Here is a 6,552-nt window from a genome sequence, read left to right as displayed (position 1 = left end):
GTGGCTCTCAACTTAGTTCACACATTACAATATCCCAGTAAGCTTTTTAAAGACCAATGAATCCATAATCTTTAGAGGTGAGATCCAAGCATCATTTCCTTCATTTCTTAAATTCCTAAGAGATTCCCATGTTCAGTCAAAATTCAGACCAGTGCACTGAACAGTGAGTGTTTCAGAACCTTGGACAGCTACATACTGCCCAGGCAGCGGACAGGGAAAAATTATAAATCCAAGCTCTTTTTTGAATGATTAGTTTTCGCTAAGCAGACAAATACATGAAAGAATAAAAAAGGGGGGAAAGCACAAACCATCTAGGGAAAGCTCAATTCCTGTTTAAAACAGCATTCTCAAACCAAAATGACTTGTAGTATCCATTTATAAAATGTTACATAATAGTAATATAAGTTGATTCTTTTGATAAAGGCACCCGTTGCATGTAGACTACTATTCAGTTCCACAAAAAAAAAAAAAGACTTTTGACTTTTCATGAAAAACTATGACCTTCTAGGTCTGAATTTTACTCTTCCACTTTAATAGAAAATTATTTAAAAGACATAATTGCATTTTTTCTTTTTATTCTGCTATAAGAAAAACAGGATCATAATAAGTAGAAAATTCATGGGACAACAACAAAAAGGTTAAACAGAACATATCAGTGGGAAATTTTTGGCATATATAATATCAATAGAAACTAGAGGAAATTAACAAAAATAAGGTCAAAGAAATGAAACTTCTTTTTGTTCCAAACAAGCCCAAATTAAGTTTCAGGTCATAATGTGGTATGATTTATGAGGCATTTAAGAGTGAGAGACCTCATCACTATTTATCATCAGCCTTCCTTCTTCCCAAATTATATTAGCCAATTTCTGTTTCTCGAAGTTCCTGTTGGCCTGATCACTAAAGCCCACACAATGCAAATAATTGTTCCAATTACCTGGATAATTCACAATGAGCAGTGCATTCACACAGCATCAAGATACTCCATTGTCATTTTCATTACAATATGGGCAAATTATTTCTTGGAAACCAGATAAAGCAGTTCACATTTATCAGGCAAAACCATGGCAGCTCTGTGCAAATACCTCAACTTTTTCTGTCAAATGTGATATTTCAGTCAGTTAATCATTGAAAGCACCTTTCATTCAGCAAAAAGAGGCTGAAAGCCAAGCAATCAGTTGTGGGAAAAAGGTAAAATGCTTACATTTCTAATTCATTTATAACCGATTAGTTACTGAAAATCAGAAATGAGAGAAATTTGTTTTCTCCTTGAATAAAGTAAACCACAGGAAACACAGCTTCTGAAAGAGGAGGGTCTTTCTGGCCTATGGTTCATCTTACATAAGAATAGCGACTTCCTGCTAACTTTAAACTTTTTGCTTTAGTTTAGTTCAGCCTGCTAAAATCAGAAGCCACTCTTTCAAACCATCTCCCAGCCACTCTTGCAGCAACCAGTGAGCTTTGGATAATGCTCTTTCCAAGAGAATCAGGAGTGCTTGACTGTTCTTCCTGTGACTTTGAAAAGGAACACCAAAAAGACATAATGTCAGAAATATTTATAGTTGCCAACACTTCCATTTCTGTGCTAAAGTTATATATAAATACTTGACTAGATTCCAAAGGAATATTTATGAGACTTATCTTCAGAAAAATTGAGGTCTCTAACAATGTATTTTTTTAATCTAGTTTGGAAGTGTGTATTTATTTCTAGTTTCACAGAAATTAGAATCTGTGATACAACAGGCCTTGAGGCTCATCTCCCCACACCAGATCCTTCGATGTCACATGCAAAATTTAGAAGTTTGGGGTACCCTAAGGCTGGCTTAGATGCTTTGGTTAAAGGCTCTCCTCCTAGACCCTACTAGTTTTATTATGGTTAAACATGCCCATTAATTAGGAACTGGAACAAGATTACTGTAAATATTGGAAGGAAAAGCAAATTGGTTTTCAAAGCATGTATTTCTGAGATTGATTAACCACATGGGCAGCCAGTGAATACCAAATGTCACTAGCACACAGTTCATTATCTATTCTGAATTCTGTATTTGCTTTCCTGGAGTGTAATAAAATGTGTATTACTAAAGAACATAACAGATTTAAAAAAAAAAAAGCTCTAGAGATTTATTTAAGAAAAAAAACACCTATTTAGAATTGATAGATAGTAGGATAGTAAAGAGGAAATTTTCCTCTGAGTAGGAGATTTTGCATTTTGGTTTTTTTTTATCTTTTGTTCTAATTGGAGTAAAATTTATGTAAGAAAAATATAAACCATTTTAAACTGAACACTACAGTGTTATCTTCCCAGGTGTTTTAAATCCTAGACTGAGTAACAATGCCATAACCATGCTGAAAGTGAAAGCTACAATCAATCAAAACTTTTTGTACTTTATTTTTATGTTATATTTATGCCAATAAAAAGTGCAACTTTTTTTTGCTACTGAACCAATTTTGAATGCAACTGACTCAAATTGGCTGATTATTCAGGATATGCTTATATAACACTAAAATAACAGATCAACTAGAGGAAAATAATAATCAAATATATTATGTTCGTGTTCATTTGGCTAACAGACAGTACTTTTTACTTCTTAATCTACCTTTAGGGTGTCTTAGAGACGTAGCTCAGCCTTGAATTCTAAGACCTCCACGAAGAGCAGTCTTGTCTCCACCATTCCTCAGAGACTACAACCACCCCTGACAACACTGGGTTCCTCTTCTCCCATCTTCACCCAGGGAAGACATAAACCATCACACTCACTTCTTCCACACTGTGAGGCTGGGCAGCAAATGACAATTTTGTGAAACATATAAAATCTGTCTTGAAGAACATCCAAATCCACAAATCTCAATCCTTTTGCCACACTCTGGGTGGCCCTTGAATTTCTGTGCCTCCACAGACCTAGTCCTTTTCTTCCCAAAAGGAAGCAAGATCTTAAACTTTTCTTAATACTGATCTACCCAGTGCTTTATGCCCAGTGACTTATTGATCATTTTTCAGAATATAATAACCCAGAACTATAATGCTAAAAGCTGATAGTGAATGATGCCCTTTAGCCTCAAATACATTTAAAAAAATAACAGTGACAAAATTCTTACTAATCTGAAGAGAAAAATGGATTGGGGACATCTGGAACCTTTCTGTACTCCTAAACAACAGTTGTGGGCTGTTTCCCTCTTAAGGCTGATCCTACAAATGTGTTGTGTGTGTGTGTGTGTGTGTGCGCGCGTGCACGCGCTTAAGAAATTACAAATATTACTCAAGGATGTAGCTTTCACTCTAGATCCACCTATGCAGTTTTTCCAATGAAAACCTCCTGTGCATGTGATTCACCTCCAGGGACACTGTATCCAGCATCCAGGCACCTGTACTTTTTGAAAGCACTGGGTGAGTTTCAGCCACAGCCAAGGTTGAATCTCCCTTGAAGAGATCCTAGTCATTAGATGATTGCTCAGGATCAACCTAAATCTTTAGTTCTATAATGTACAAGGAAGCATTTCTCTCTCCACAATCATGAGAGAAAATTATAACTCATGGTCTGCTCTGTTAGCCTGTTCTAGGATCACAAGAGTCTCATGAAAATATTTTTAGTACTGAACATGACATCAGCATTTTAAATCCAGATTTCATTTATCTCCCAATACTCACCTTTGACGAATGGGAGGTTAAGATCCTAGTGACCCCATTCCATTATGAAATGAATTGAAAGGCTTCACAAGTTTCCCCAGCCAAGCCATCAATAATGTGAAAACATGCTCCCCACGGATGGCAAAATAGATTTCTATTTCGATGGGAACATCCTGGGTGGCCTTTGGGGTGGGGGCGGGGGTTCACTTTTTAATTAAGAGAGCTCATCATCCCTGTCAGGGCCAAGTTGCTCTTCAAACACGCTCACCAAATCTTAACAAGAGCATGTCTGCCACCCAGTGTCCAAAGCCAGCAAAAGATTCTGTCAGCATTCAGAGAAGCAGTTCCTTTGTTGGACCCATTTCAGTTTTATTTTCCACAGCTCAGGTCAATTCAAAGTATGGAGAAACACTTGAGGGGAAAAATGTTATTTCTGAGTAAAACCTACAAAAACCCAGACACTTTCACTCATTAGTCACTTACTGAAGAATATAAAAATCAGTCCCGAAGATCATGATCCATCGGCCTGACCCTCATTCTTATCAAACTGGCTGCACAAAATTAGCAACCAGAACTACACATTTACAGTCACAGACTTGTTTTAAGCAACCATATGTGGTTTCTACATGAATATTTACAAGCCTCAGAAAGTTTTTAAATTTCAACAACAGTGAGTACTACTATATTTTGGTGTTGAGATTCACATTTCAAAAAGTACAGAACATCCTGTCCCTATGAAATGCCTGGGCCTCACAGCCTAGTGGACTAAACCTCTCTGTCTCCCCTGATGATAATAATAAAAACCCTTAATCTCTCACCTGAGTTCCCTCTGATGGAAAATCAGTCTCAATTTATCACAAGGAGGTGTTGCAGAATAGCTGTTACCTGCAAAGGGGAAAGGCCTTGTAAAAGCAAAGATGCAGACGTACTTTTATAATATGATGCCCATTCCCTCAGCCAGAGTAGCTGATGTGACCACTCATTAGATGAGAGATTCAAACAGAGGAGCCCATGGGGACAACCAGCACTCATTTATCATGTTTCCACCTCTCCAATGCACTCTATCCTCTTTGCACTCTCCAAGGTTAAACACAAAATAGCTAAGACCCACTGGGAACAAATAAAAGACTAACGGTAAGCCTGGGCATTTATCTTACCACCTCTGTGACAGTAGTATAAACCCGACCCTTCCTCTGGTCACTATATTTGGCACAGAGGGTACTAACTGGCAGAAATCAAGCATTTAGTATATACTGTGTGTTTTGTTTTACCCATACTTACTCCCATTTTACTAATCAGATAGCACTAGCAGTCTAGCATTAAAGCGATCCTCTTCTGCAAAGCCTGAACCATCATATTGGAGGGATCCCTAGGGCTTCAGGACATCTGGAGTCCCAGCATCCTACTTATTCTTGGTACTATAAACCATCTTGGCTGTTATCACTTACTTGAAAAAAAATACTTTGAGAACTCCAAACCAATATGCTTCAAACATTAGAACTCAGATAAACACTGTGTGTTACAGCCTAACGCTATTATTTTCATGATCTAAATCCACATGAGCAAGAAGTCACCCAAGATTCTTTCCCCTGGTTCCAGGATTTTAATAGTACTCTGCAACTGATATCCTTTAGTCTTTACGTCTTCCCAATCCATTATGCTCTAAATTCACTTTCCTACATTCTTACTTTATCATATAACCCATTCTTCTGTGGACTAGGATAAAATTCAAAGGGCGTCTGAGGCCATCCTCAATTTCACCCCAGTCTGCAAACAGCCTTTCATGATTCTGTTTCAGCAGCTTTCCTTTCTAACCAGTCACATGAATCTGCTTATTAGGAAAATGCCCTTGCTTATATTTCTCTGCTCCTTCACCTGCTATAATATTCCTCAGGTCTGGAATGAATGTGCTTGTGCCAATGTTCCCCATATTTTCCTCATATTGCTTTAGTCTCACCTTCTCTACAAGGACTCCATCTTGTAAATTCTCAATAGTGATGACAGCAGAACACCTCCAGCCCTTTCTGTTATCACAACTTGGTTGTGTGTGTGTGTGTGTGTGTGTGTGTGTGTGTTCCCATTGCACCAAAGTTCCTTTGGGGCATAAACCACATTTATGGCTCAATATTAAAATACATTTATTGAGAATCTAGTTCTTTTAACTTCTTTTAACTCCCAATACAACACCTGACATTGAGCTGGGCTTGAAAGGGTGTTCAAAAATACATGTAAAGCCCGGCATAGTGACTCATGCCTGTAATTCCAGTGACTGGAGAGGCTGAGGCAGGAAGATTGCAAGTCCAAAGCCAGACTCAGAAAATTAGTGAGACACTTAGCAACTCAGCGAGACCCTGCCTCTAAATAAAATATAAAAATGTGTTGGGGATGTGGCTCAGTGGTTAAGCAATGCTGAGTTCAATCCCCTGTACCAAATAATAATAATAATATAATAATAATAATAATTGTAGAAGAAACAAAGGAAGCTAATATTATTTGAAAGCATACTCTAAGCCAAGCCCTATAGTGAATGTTTTTATGTTCACTATTTTATTTAAACATAAATCCACTTTAGAAGGTAGGTGGTATTTTCCCATTTTAAGATGAAAATGGGAAATGCCACAGCTTCAGCAGAACTTATACTAAAATTGGAACAATAGGGAGATTAGCATGGCCCCTGTGCAAGAATTATATGCAAATTTGCAAAACATTCCAGATTTAAAAATAAATAAATTGGTAAAAGATACCATAAAAGAAAATCATTCTTCTGAGGAAAACTAAATCTTTCAAATAAATGCCATTTTGTAAACAGAATTTCTCTTTTTGTTACCAAACTGTCCCTTAAATTCATGGTGCATCTGAGCCCAATTATGAACTAGGTCATACAAATTAGTTGTAATACATTAGTTGGGGTTTAGGAGCTAATGCTATGT

At 37.2% G+C, this 6,552-nt stretch overlaps 1 pseudogene; it reads left to right on the top strand.

Annotated features, from left to right (window-relative positions):
• The first annotated feature begins 6,243 nt into the window (after window positions 1-6,243).
• On the top strand, window positions 6,244-6,341 carry LOC114089557 (U6 spliceosomal RNA; annotated as a pseudogene).
• The last annotated feature ends 211 nt before the right edge of the window (window positions 6,342-6,552 follow it).

The sequence above is a fragment of the Marmota flaviventris genome, chromosome 4 (assembly GCF_047511675.1).
Source record: "Marmota flaviventris isolate mMarFla1 chromosome 4, mMarFla1.hap1, whole genome shotgun sequence".
Lineage (NCBI taxonomy): Eukaryota > Metazoa > Chordata > Mammalia > Rodentia > Sciuridae > Marmota > Marmota flaviventris.
This window is presented reverse-complemented; position numbering and strand designations above follow the sequence as displayed.